Source organism: Meles meles, chromosome 13 (assembly GCF_922984935.1).
Source record: "Meles meles chromosome 13, mMelMel3.1 paternal haplotype, whole genome shotgun sequence".
In the NCBI taxonomy this organism is placed as follows: domain Eukaryota; kingdom Metazoa; phylum Chordata; class Mammalia; order Carnivora; family Mustelidae; genus Meles; species Meles meles.
Window position 1 is genome coordinate 56,323,860 of NC_060078.1, and position 13,504 is coordinate 56,337,363.

The 13,504-nt window shown below is 43.8% G+C and overlaps 1 protein-coding gene across 2 annotated transcripts in view; it reads right to left on the reverse strand.

Moving 5' to 3' along the window:
* Window positions 1-13,504, reverse strand: part of PIK3AP1 (phosphoinositide-3-kinase adaptor protein 1) — a 113,175-nt gene that overhangs the window by 57,523 nt on the left and 42,148 nt on the right. The window lies entirely within an intron of this gene.

A 13,504-nucleotide genomic window follows, 5' to 3' on the forward strand; every position in this document is an offset into this window, starting at 1 on the left:
TGGCTAGGCCATGGAGCCACTCTGGAGCAACTGTGAAAAGCAATCCTTCTCAACAAATCTTGGATCAAAGTAACTGGTTCCAGATCGGTACCCCAACCAACACCTATACTGTGCACAGGTTCAGAGCAAGTGAAGGGGTGTGCAGATGTGTAGGGCATGGCACAGAATGAGATGATGCTGAGGTGATGTAAGTGGAACCAACCAGAACGCTGAGGCAGGGGCTCTTAACCAGGGTTCATCAACTGATAGGCTGTGTGCAAGATTCTGTGCGTGTGTGTGCGCGCGCGCGCACGTGCTTGTCTATACTTCTCTGGAGAGAGTCCAAAGCTTTCATCAGCTCTCCCAAGAAGGACAAAATGGTTAAGAATCATTAAAGGAAGGAAGGTTCATCCAGTTCCCTTATTAGGCTGCCTCTTCTTCACTCCTAAACCACTTACAGATCCAGCCAAATAGGTCAGGCACTGAGGGGACATGAAGATGAATGAGACATCAAGCCTGTCCTCGGAGAGCCCATGATCTAAAAGGGCAGGTCCAGTGAGAGGCAGGGGTTCTCTTGGCTGATTCCTGCAGGCTGGACTCCCAGGGAAGGAGGTGACCTCTGGCAGAGCCCACAGCACTCGGTCCTCGTAAAATGCTGGGGTGGTGCCTCAGGCCCCCAGAAAGCTGCACCCACAGGCTTGCAGACTAGACCTCAGGTCATATCAGGGGACAGGCCATGCTCCCATGACCACAAAGGCTGTGGTGGGGGAGCTAGGCTGAGGGGGCAAGGCACCATCACGTCTTACTGCTGTAACTGTGAGGCAAGGACCTCCAGGACCTCCGCAGGCTGGGGAGAGGACCCAGGCATCCCAGATATGCAGCTTAAAAACCCCGCAGCCTGAGACGGTGGTCTCATCCTAGAGCCTGACATCTGTACTGACAGTTGCCTCTGCATGGCCCCATGCAGATGGGCGGGAGGCACACTCCTGCTGCTCTTCCCATCTCTGGGATTTCCCCCATGACTCACTATTCCACAAGGCCTGACAGAAGCAGCCAGGTCTCTGACCTTGCTTGTGCAACAGGAATCCCAGCAGAATTTAGGGCTAAGAGACAAGGTCAAGGACCCTGGGAGTTCCAAGGAGGGCTGATGCTGGTTTTCACTAGGCATCAGAACCATCAATCTGCTATAGCTCTCCTTTCCTTTCCAGTCCTACTGACTCCTCTATCAGTGCTAATTATCCCCCTCAAAGGCTAAGTGCAGCAGCTGCCTTCCTCCCTGCTCTCCAGCCATGTTAACAGAGGTGGCCATTTTCTCCGCTGGATCTGCCCTTCTCTGCTGCCTTCTCTCCTTGGTACGTGACTCCTACAACAGCCAGGACCCATCCCCATGGACAGAGCTGTACATGCCACCCAAGCAACAACCACCCAGTGAGGGAGACTGTTTAGGAAAGATCCAAAAAGATCAGTGATAATTAGCATTCTTCTTCTGAATATAATATCACATTAAGCTTTAATATTTTATTATTAGATGCCTGAACCATCCCATTTTTTTTTTCCATTTCTGAGGTTCTTCCTGGATAAGAAAATAACCTCATTGACTTAAAACACCCCATCAGTTACTTAAAACTGCAAGAAGTTCCCTGGAATTCCCCCAAAATTGTTTAGACACTACCTTGAATGGTCCAGTGCTAGCCATCAACTTTAACCAATTTCCTATTCTAAGTTATTTTACAGGTATAAGCTCCTTGGAACAGACCCACTGTATAGTCTTCCATTTCTTCAAAAAAGAAAAACTCTTCATTTCTCCCAAATTACCAACCTATTATTAGTCAGCTTGCCAAAGAGTCAAAGCATTATCTAATAAATATATTGAGGAAAGACTAGAGAAAATATAAATAAACCAATGAGAAAGACATGACAGTGACAGATAAGGAGAAGAATTTTAGAAACATACTGATGTGAAAACTTTATGCTACGAATTTTAAAAATTTCAATACAATTTTTATAGAAAAATATGAATTACCAAAATTATCTCAAAATAAGCAGAAAATCTTGGGAGAAAAAATTTTCTCAGTTTTCAAATAAAACTCAGAGCATAAGCCACATACCCCTCTTCTTGCATTGAATTTTAAATTATATTTGCAACAATGTTCTTCTTTATAATAACTAATTTTCCTATCTAGGAAAATTCCATTTATATAGGTTTTATGCCTCTTACTAATATTCAAGAAACAATAAAGTTGAATCCCATTTTATATTATGTTTATAAAAAATTAAACAGCAATTCAATACAATGGATAACCCCCAAATCAAGCTTTAGTCTCATAAAAACTTAATATGTGATAAAGAAAGCATTAGAAATCAGTGTAGAATAAAGAAAATGGTTGGCAAGAAGAATGACTCAGCAGATGGTGCTGGAAAAATTTAGCTATTTGGGGTGGGGGTGAAGGGACAGAGGGACTATTTAGATGCTTCCTAACTCTCATATACCCCAAAATAAAGCTTTGATTTAAAGTGAAAAATAAACTAAAGTGAAAAATAAAACAGATCTTAAAAATCAAAAATATGAAAAAAATTTAAAAATAAAAATTAAAAATTAAAGAGATGAGGGGCATCTGAGTGACTCAGTCGGGTAGGCAGCTGCCTTTGGCTCAGGTCATGATCCCGGGGTCCTGGGATGGAGTCCCATAGGGCTTCCTGCTCAGAGGGGAGTCTGCTTCTCCCTCTCCCTCTGTTTTTCCCCCTGCTCATATTCTCTCACTCTTTCTCTCTCTCTCCAATAAATAAATAAAACTCCTTTAAAAAAAATTAAAAACTGAAAATTTTATCATTGCTTGGGAAAAGATTTGTTCATCTTAAACAACTAAAGAAATACAATCTAGGCAAGCAATAGGGTTGGTATGAATTTAAAACTTTAGTAAACAAAGTTTTATAAAACTAAAATCTAAATTGTATTGCTTTGGCAGCATAGTCATAATAGTCATAATAGCCAAGGGTGAAAATAGTCATAATAGCCAAGGGTAAAAACAAGCCAAACATCCCTCAGCTAATGAATGGATAGACAAAACATGGTATATTATTCAGTCATAAAAAGGAATAAAATATTGAGCATTGAAAACACGATGCTAAGTGAAAGAATCCAACCACAAAAGACCACATATTGTGTGATTCCATATATATAATGAGGTCCATAGGAGGCAAATCTATAGAGACAAAAAGTAGATTAGTGGTTGCCTATGACTGGGGGGCTTGGTGGGGAAGTGGGGCTTGGGGATGATAGCTAAAGGGTATGCAGTTTCTTTCTGGAAGGTATGAAAATATTCTAGAATTAATGGTGGTGATAGCTGCACAAGTCTGTGAATATCCCAAAAAAATCCACTGAATTGTACACTTTAAACAGGTAACTTGTTTGATGGAATGAGCATGGGTGTGATATCCAACTGATGAATCATTGAACTCTACCTCTGAAACTATTAATGCGCATATGTCAATAGAAATTATTTTTTGTTATTTTTTAGGTTTTGGGGGGGTTTTTTTGTGTTCATAGAATTTAAATAAAATTTTGAAAAAACTGGGTAACTTGTACAACCTTATGTGAATTATACCTCAATAAAGTTGTTACCAAAAAATCCAATAGCAAATCATAAACTGGTTTAAAATTTGAAATAAATATATATGCGAAGGGGCTAAACTCCTTACTATATAAAGAGATCATAGAAATCTCTTTAAAAACACCTAATAAGTAGATAATTCACAGAAGAAGAAATACAAATTACCTCCTCATCTAAAAAAAATAAAACATCTTCATTATCACTAATTATCATCGAAATGCACATAAAAATAACATATCGCTAGTCTACCTTTTTGAATCAGGAAATGTTTGAAGGTGAGGGAAGACAGATACTTACTCTTGTTTGATGCTGAGGGAAGTATAAACTGGTAAGACCTTTCTGGAAAGGCATGTGTCCATAAACAGAGAAAGTCTTTAAAATGTTTGTATCCTTCGGTACATAATTCTACTACAAATTTCTCTTAAGTAGGAAAATAAATGTTCAAAATGTAGACAAAGATAATGAACCAAGATGTCTACTAAATCATTCTTTGCATCAGTGAAAAGTGGAAAACAACTTCACTGTCTGATGAAAGAATACTTTAAAATAATATTTTCGGATGCCTGGGTGGCTCAGTCAGTTAAGCGTCAGCCTTCAGCTCAGGTCATGATTTCAGAGTCCTGGGATCGAGTTCTGCATCAGACTCCTTGCTCAGCATGGAATCTGCTTCTTGCTCTACCTGCTGCTTCCCCTGCTTGTGCCCGCGCTCGCTCTCTCTCTCTCTGACAAATAAAATCTTTTTACAAAAGATTATTTTCAAAGAATTCTAAGTACAAGCTTATGACATTATGTTAAGCAACACAGCAAGATATAAAACCATATATCCTATAGTGTAGGGTATCAACTATATTAAGAGAAATGCATACAAAAGTTCGGAACAAAATCTGTGCTTGGCTTCTGCGTGACCCTTCTTCCCTCCCTCCTCCTATTCTTCCTTCCTACCTACCCATCTTTCATACGTTCTATGAGTTGACACAGGGAGAAAGCACCCGGACACTGGGGGTTGGGTAAAGAGAAAGCAGCCACTGAATCTTGTGCCGAATCGTGTCACTAGCTTGGCACAAATGAGATTGACCCTAAGAGTGTGGCACTTGGCAGATACTCGTCAGTGTTCAGATGGGCCATATAAACAGTTCCTTCCAGTAGATCTATCCATTCAGTCACCTGAAATGAATTCGCTCCCTGCAGCTAATTCATTTCAGCAAGTCAGGCAGGACGCCATCCATCCTGAGGCCAACCCTGGAGGCGCTGACACCACCACCACTTACCCACTACTACCTTCCAGGGAAGAGCAAACCCAAGGTTTCCTTGGAGGAAATTCTAAGCCAGACGAAAGCACCCCTGAAACCCACCTGACAGAGAGAGATGGCACCACGCGTGGCCACTTCAGGATGCAGACCCCTTATGACCCTCCCCACCTTGGAGGTAGGGCGCTGTCCGGGGACTCAAATAAGAAATGTTTGAGAGAAGGTGCTCTGAAAACCTTGAGGACCCCCCCGACTGTGAAGTATTATTAAGACACCAAGAGTATCTTCACTGCTTTAAAATTGAACAGTATTTCCTCAGCTTTTATGAGGTCCACAGGAACTCTAGAGAAATTATAGATAAAGACTTTCTTGGTGCCTCCGACTCCCTGGAGTTTCATCTATAAAGGATTCATGTGGCAAATACTCCTTGGATTCAGATGCAGGAAAAGTTCATCTCTCTTTTTTTTTTTTTCTTTAAGATTGTATTTATTTATTTGACAGACAGAGATCACAAGTAGGGAGAGAGGCAGGCAGAGAGAGAGAGGAAGGGAAACAGGCTCCCTGCTGAGCAGAGAGCCCGATGCGGGGTCAATGCCAGGACCCTGAGATCATGACTTGAGCCGAAGGCAGAGACTTTTTAACCCACTGAGCCACCCAGGCGCCCCAAAAAGTTTGTCTCTTGAGAGAACTTGCCTGTTTTCTCCTATTAGACAAGAACAGACTAACATGTGAGTTTCACACTTTGCCCTCTCTGCCAGATAATTCAGTGACCATTTTTTCTTAACTCCTATTACACTCTCATCCAGGGCCTGGGCTTGCCTATTAGTCTTTTTAAATATTGTGTTTCATTTTGGAATTCTGCTCATTTGGACTCATTTGGAGTCTGCTCCAAATACTCCAGAGATTTAGGCCAGACGTGAATCCACGTTTCTCTAACTGGCATCTGCCAAAAGGCCTCAGATATAGTCCTTATGAGAATTTGTGCTCAGGCTTTTTTCATTGAGTCCTTATGAGAATTAGTGCCTCTGAAGTAAGATGCAAAGACATTCCAGACTCTCAGGACGACTGTGTTATAATTGGGTCCTGCCACAAGACTGTGATGCCTGCATGTGTGTGTTGCGCTGGAGGTCAGGGGCCAATGAGGGAAGAAGAGAGGCGGCAGAGTGATATGCACAGGAGACGTCTGAGCCTCCCAAGAACACCAGAAGGCTTCCCTGTACGCTACTTCATACAGAGAAATGTGGTGGGAGATCCAAGCCCCAGCATAACCCAGGGGAGCTGCAGCAAACCCCCTCAGTGGACAGAGTGAGCACCGCAGCCTCAAGGCACAGTCGCGGTGCTGCAGCAATAAGCAAGCCTCATCCAGCTAAACAAGCCCGGTCCGCCTGCCTTTTATTCATTTCATACCGACATCGGTATCTTGCTCATGTTTTGCTTCCCGAGTTGGGAAGGAACAGCAAACATAAGGAGATGAATATGCTTATACATATTTAAAAACAGCAGAATAATCTGTCAACACTAAGGGTTCCGTAATTTTTATCCTTTATGAGGGCGTCTCTATATTGTCTGGGTCAACAAACTGCAGGTTGTGAATGCAACGCAGGAGTGTTCGCCGGGACAGCCACCACGCCTCGTGGAGCCACACATGCTCGGTGACAATGTTGGTGACGGACTCCTCCCTACTAATATTAACTGTAGAAGTTACCTGTTACTGAACACTGTGGGGACTGCTTGATAGTCTTAATCTCATTTAATACGCACGACAACACTGGGAGATTGGAACTAATATCTTATCCTCATTTTATAGATGGAAACCCTGTGCCTGAAAGATGGAAGGAAGCAAGCCAGTGGGAACTGGCCCCCAAGGGTCCGGGCCCTGCTGGTTTGTGGCTGGGTCCAGGGCAGGAAGCAGCTGTCACTCGCTGTTGCTGGTGTGGGGCTGTGGTGGCCACGTAAGGAGACGCGACTGAGGCTTTAGCTTGCCGATGCCTGGTGGGACTGCCTCATTCTGAGCCAAGATGCCCTGGGTTAGATGTACTGTGACCCACCACCTGGGCCAAAGGGCACATGCCAAGGATGGGGTTTAAATCAAGAGACACCGAACACCCATGGAACCAGAGGGGTCCTGTGAGCTTAAGGGGCCTGACCCTAGCTAGGCTGCATTCTCTTCCTGTCCAGTTGAGTTTTCAGACCAGTAAGTTTGCTGTCTTTTTCCTGCACACTGTCTGGCAGTCAGGCAGGACCACGGTTTTTTGACAGCCTGTGGGGGGCCGGAGGTTGGTGTTTGCTGGTCTTGGAGAGTTTTTTCAGAATACACAAGCTAACTTCTCTTGTAAGTTAATGCTTAGCTCCGAGAAAACTGTAAACAAGGATCATGCATTAAAACAACCACATTTTTGAGCATTTACTATATGACAGGACCCAGGCAAAACTCTTAACATATGTGATTCCATTCTATCACAACTAAGGGACTGATATGATTCTGCCCATTTCCCAGATGAGGAAACTGAGGCATAGAAATTTAAGGAAGTTGGGACGCCTGGGTGGCTCAGTGGGTTAAAGCCTCTGCCTTCAGCTCAGATCATGATCTCAGGGTCCTGGGATCGAGTCCCATGTCGGCTCTCTGCTTGGCAGGGAGCCTGCTTCCTCCTCTCTCTCCGCCTGCCTCTCTGCCTACTTGTGATCTCTGTCAAATAAATAAATAAAATCTTCAAAAAAAAAAAATAAAGCCAAAATTTAAAAAAAAAGAAAGAAAGAAATTTAAGGAAGTTGTCCAAATCATGCAGGTGTTTCATGTATGAAAATTTAACCCCCAAATCCATGCTCTCATGTACTCTGGTAGTGTTTTCCACACTGTGAACCATTAACCTGCTGTATGGGAGATGATTCCAAAGCGTACAGCAAATATTCGGTGACACTGAACCGCATGGTAGAAAGCAATCCCCTTTCAATCCTTCAACCCCACTTATTTTGAGACAAAGGCTTAGTATGGTAAGAGCATCCCCTGAATATCTCTTTCATATGCTTTTCTTTTTCTCCCTTTGTACTATGGTGAGGACAAGGCCTCAAGCTCACAGACTTCTTTCTGTAGATATGAGTATCTAGTAGAACTTACTGGCATTTACTATAGACCACTGTTTTATAGTACTTAATACCACTTATAAAACTTAATACCACTGTTTGATTTTTATTGCCTTTATTTTTAAAGTTACCTTCTTTTCATACTAAGAGATAACTGGTTTCTCCACTATAGTGGCAAAGTTTCCTTTTAGAACAAATTTACTTAAAAAACCATGAAATGACTCAAAGAAAATACTTTTGCTAGTACGAAGGACAAAGACTATGGCGATGGCTGTGTGACACTGTGAATGTAATTAATGTCACTGAATTGTATACTTACAATTGGTTAAAATGACAAATATGTCACATATATTTTGCCACATTTCAAAAATTGGGAATGTAATAGGGGCGCCTGGGTGGCTCGGTGGGTTAAAGTCTCTGCCTTCAGCTCAGGTCATGATCCCATGGTCATGGGATCGAGCCCCATATTGGTCTCTCTGCTCTGCGGGGAGCCTGCTCCCTCCTCTCTCTCTGCCTGCCTCTCTGCCTACTTGTGATCTCTGTCTCTCTGTCAAATAAATAAATAAAATCTTTTAAAAAAATTGGTAATGTAATATACCAAAATTTTACACTTTAAATGGGTAAACTGCATGGCATATGAATTATATCTCAATAAAATTGTTTTAAATATATAAACAAATAAATAAATAAATCTGTTGAAAAAGATAAACCAAAAACCATGTTGATAGTTCTCAAATGACCAAAGTTTGAGAAAAGCTGAATTATGCTATACAGTTTCCATTATGTTAAGCTAAATTTATTAGTGATTTTTAAAGTAAGGGAAAGTGAAGGGAGGAAGGGAAGAAGAAGGCCTATAGCATAAATATATTGAATTATTTTCTTGAAGTTTTAGGTGAAAAGGAAAAAGAAAGTGAAAAATAAAGAAATTAAGGAGGCACATTTTAGCAGAGATGAAACAACTTTCCACCAACCTAGGCCCAAAAGGAATGAGACAGAAATGCTCACTGGGGCCAGTCCAGTTGTGGTCATTGGGAAACGTATATCCATGGGCTGGAATGAAATAGGAGAAAATCATCAGTTGCATCCAAGATTTCCAGTGCAGGTGATAAAAGAAAGAGTGAAGAAGAGTCAAAGATTTCTTAGAATAATATAGAAATGAATAGCCGAGCAACCTAGTGGCAGGGTCCACGAAAGAAAGGGGCCATGTTCCCTCTGTATTTGCATCCCGGGTCAGGGACCCAAATATAACCATTACACAGATGAGGCAGGAATATAGAGAGTTGCCTGAAGTCTGGAGAAACTTCCAGTGGCTTTCCCACTCAGGATGAAACTTCTCACATATTGTGATTCTCACCCATCCTAACCAAGCCACCATGATGAAACTACAAAACAAAAATACCTGAAAGCCAGACATACAATGTTCTGAAGCCTGAGTTTTCAAACCACCTAGCAAGTATCTATTGAATATGTCTGACATGGAACCCACTGGGGAGTCCCAAGAGTATGTGCTCTATAGTCCTGGCCTCAAGAAGCTTACAGCTGAGGGGCGCCTGGGTGGCTCAGTGGGTTAAAGCCTCTGCCTTCGGCTCAGGTCATGATCTCAGGGTTCTGGGATCGAGCCCCACATCGGGTTCTCTGCTCCGCAGGGAGCCTGCTTCCTCCTCTCTCTCTGCCTGCCTCTCTGCCTACTTGTGATTTCTCTCTGTCAAATAAATAAAATATTAAAAAAAAGAAAAAGGTACATTTCCATTTAATTTAATAAATCATAGCTCACTCCTTCAACATGTATTCAATGCCTATCCACGAATAACCAAGATTCAAAGCCTATCCTAGGACCTCCAAGAAATGTAGAGGTGAGGACATTTCTGGCCTCCCTGACAGTGGGGGGGACCACCTAGGCCAGAAACCCAGGAGAGCTTCTCTCAACTTTCAAAGACAAAAGAGAACAGGAATAACTTGGGGAAAAAAAATTATGAGGGATAAGCAGGAATTTATAAATAAAATACAGTTTATGGCCACCATAGGACCAAGTAGGAAGGACATCCCCAAAGAAATGGCAAGTAAAGCCTTGAAAGACACAGAGAATACTGACGAGCGGGTCAGAGCGTCAGAGCGACTTTCCTGGCAGAGGTAAAAGCATGATTAAAGGCACAAAGGCTTGACAGCAAATGATGTGTTTGAGCCACAGGAAGCAATGTGGGGGCACCTTGTATATAGGGTAAGACGGGAAAGGGAACCTGACGGTCAGAGAGGACCCTTGAATGCCATTCAAGGACTTTAGTTGTGTATCAAAGACCTGTCAGCAAACATTTCATGAGAAAAGGAAAGCCTATGAAATATAGACTGAAAATACAGCTTCGTTTTTCTAAAAGTGGAGGAACTTTGCTTGTTCTCTAGAATAATTCCAGAGACACAAGCAGAATATGTCAGCTCTTCTGTAAATCTTAGTCAGAATCGAGAAGGGGAGTGGCTGACCAGCCATCACACCCTGAGCAAACAGTGCCTCCAAATATATAACAACAGAAACCAGTGGCTAACAAACTGTTACCAAGCCAACATCCTGCTCTGCTTTCATGAGCAAACGAGATGCTATAATTAACCTGATGTATGAAAGTGGACCACAAGCATGGTTCACATAATGCTTAAAGAAATGATTCTTAAGTAGACTAAACATTTCTCCTACCATGTATCTGGTTTCTAAGATATTAGCTCAGAAAATCAGTGTCATGCTTATTATTGTATCCTTAGAAAGCGCAAAAGGAGACCTCAGGCCTGGTCTCATCCCCAAATTCCAAATGCATGGATCCAGATGAAGGAGATTTTGCTCTCCCTGCGAGAGCATGTGGGTTCTGGGGTGAAGTGAGAGGCCTGCAATGGTGGGACTCAGGTTTTGAGTTTCAATACTCAGCCCCCCACCCCCCGCTTCCTGGCAAACATCAAGACTGCTTATTCGTTTTAGTCATCACCCATGGGTCTTTCTCCCCCCTTGTTTACCCACCTCAGTTAATGGGTACTGAATTTCCTGTCCAATGAACCCCTTTCACTTAAAAAAACTCCCAACACAGTAACAAGTACACCAAAGCCGCAAGTCACCAACTCCCGGCAAAGGCACATACAGTCATAAGTCCAAATGACCGTAGAAGAGTCAGAGGAATGCCTTACCTGCCACATATCTTACTGGCATTAAAGTCACGCGGTGGGGGTGGGGGGGATCATTTAGCAGTGTTAGTATGCGTTCACTAAAGTGACATCAGTCATTGTCCTTGTCACCTTCCTCACCATCATCATCCCCATGATGCCAAAAAGGTAAGGCAGAGTCCTATAGGCATATCCCCAACTCAGATAGCCCCATGGTGGCCACTCTGCCTCCCTGGAAACAAGGAGAAAAGAACAGAAAGGAGGAGCAAGAAGGAGTCCCCTCCTCCTGCAAGCCCAGGCTCGCTGCCTGACATAGCGGGTGCCACTGAGTTTCCCAACACTCACCAGCTCACCTGTCACATCCAACCTGCTTTGCCATCCCGATGTTCTGTGCCAGCTGCAGGTTCCTGAGGCTGCCCAGTTTCATCACACATCAGTGGATTTGTAGTGCTAGCTAGAGGACTCTGGATCGGGACTCCACGTACCTCAACGCCAGTCGTTACCATCAACTCACATGGACAAGGAATCCTTTCTCCTTCCTTCACCGGGTAATTCCTCTGGCCCTCCTCCAGGAACCTGAAGTTCAGGACAAGGAAGCTGCTGCGCAGGAGGAGAGGAGACCTCGGGTCTCTCAGATCTCTATCTAACTCCCACCCAGTGGCTCTAAGTGAACTATTCAAAGTGTTAGTTTTGTTTCGCTTTAAAGCAAAAGATGAGGGCTCTTCCCTTCCCCTCCCCAACAGTACCCTACCTGCTCTTCAGCTTGAATAAAAATAGCCCCACAGCTGAGGTTGCCATGACAACCAAAAGAGACCTTGACAACAGGACTCATGCTCCCCCGGCCCCCCCCCCCCCCCACTTGCTTGGCCTCTCCAGCCCTCTTCTAGGTTCAACCTTCTGGAAACTTCCCTGAGTAAGTGGGCCAAACTGCTCCATTCCCATCCAAGAAGCCAGGGGTTATTTGGAGTTTTCACACCACTCGGTGCCTCAGAAGGGCTTAATTTGTTCTCACTTCTTCCTCTCAGTTGCCTCAGGTATCCATGACCAATGTGACTATCTCCCACTTTGCAGACGGCAAACGGAGCACACCAGGACGTGAACTGACTCGCCCTCGGTCACCAGCAGCGGGTTTAATGGTAGAGCCACGTTTGGAACTAGAGGTTCCCATCCCCTAACCAGTTCCTTGGCTGAAGGAATGGCTGACCTCAAGAAAGAGGACCCCACTGGAGAAATAATTCTTCCTGGTGAGCTACTTCCTGGCCGCAGACAGAAGTGCCCTCAACCAGTCTCTGACATAAATCTGGGAAGGGTTGCAGAAAGCCACGTTTACCCTGGATCCAGCATATCTCTGGGGATGCTCCCAACACAGCTTTCATGGGCCAAGTTTATCAAGATCCTTAAGAAGCACTGTCCATACCTGCGTTCCAAAAGCCACCACTGGGGACAAGGGTCTCCACCAGGACTCTCAGGGCTGGAGGCCTGCAGGCCCCTGTTTCACCCTTCAGGAAACCCCAGTGTTGCTAACCAAGCGGGAGGTACCACAGCCCCTGTGAAGATTTCCTCTTTCTTCATCTCTTTCCGATACTTATAAATGTGCTTCCTCTCTCTATGTAAATTTCGTTCAAATGGCAGGACACAGGCTTGTAATGACGCCATTAATAACTACTTTTTAAACAGCCTCTTCTGAGTTTCCTGGTTCAGGAATCAATTCTAATCTAAACAGACATTGACGTCTGGATTTACTGGTATGAGGATAGAAAAACTGGCTTTGTCTGGGGCTGGCCACAAAAATGCAGTTTATTTTCACCTGGCCAAGAACTGAGACACCAAAGGCAACTTTCTTTCTTTCTTTTTTTTGAGAAAGGAGGGGTGAGCAGGAGGGGGTGAGGAGGCAGAGGAAGAAGGAGACTCCCCGCTAAGCAGGGAGCAGACTCTGGGCCAGATCCCAGGACCTCAAGATCATGACCTGAGCTGAAGGCAGACGCTTAACCGAATGAGCCACCCAGACACCCCTTGATAATAGAAGTGAGCTTAGGAAATTGTGAAGAAAAGTCCATTTTGTTTTCCTCTCTACCACTCCGCTGTCACACTTACAAGAAAGGCTAAGGTGACGTTTACTTTTCCCGCTGTTGCTGACCGTTAGCATTCTACCCAGCTAGAACAGGAAACTGGACTGGTCAGTTTCACTTTCCATTCTTAGGAAGCGTAACTTTCCCTCCTCGACCTGAAAGGCAGCATCTGGACTCACAGAAGAGTCAAATCGGGCTGGGGACAGGCTTCTCCTCAGCGACTGCCTTAAAAAAAAAAAAAACCAAAACAACACGATGGCACTCCAAATTGCTTAAATAATTATAGGCCAAAATAGAAACTCCTTTAACCCAGGAGCTGCTGATTGCCTCCCACCCTAGCAATTAAAACCTGCTCCACTAAAGGCAAGGCTCTACAGCT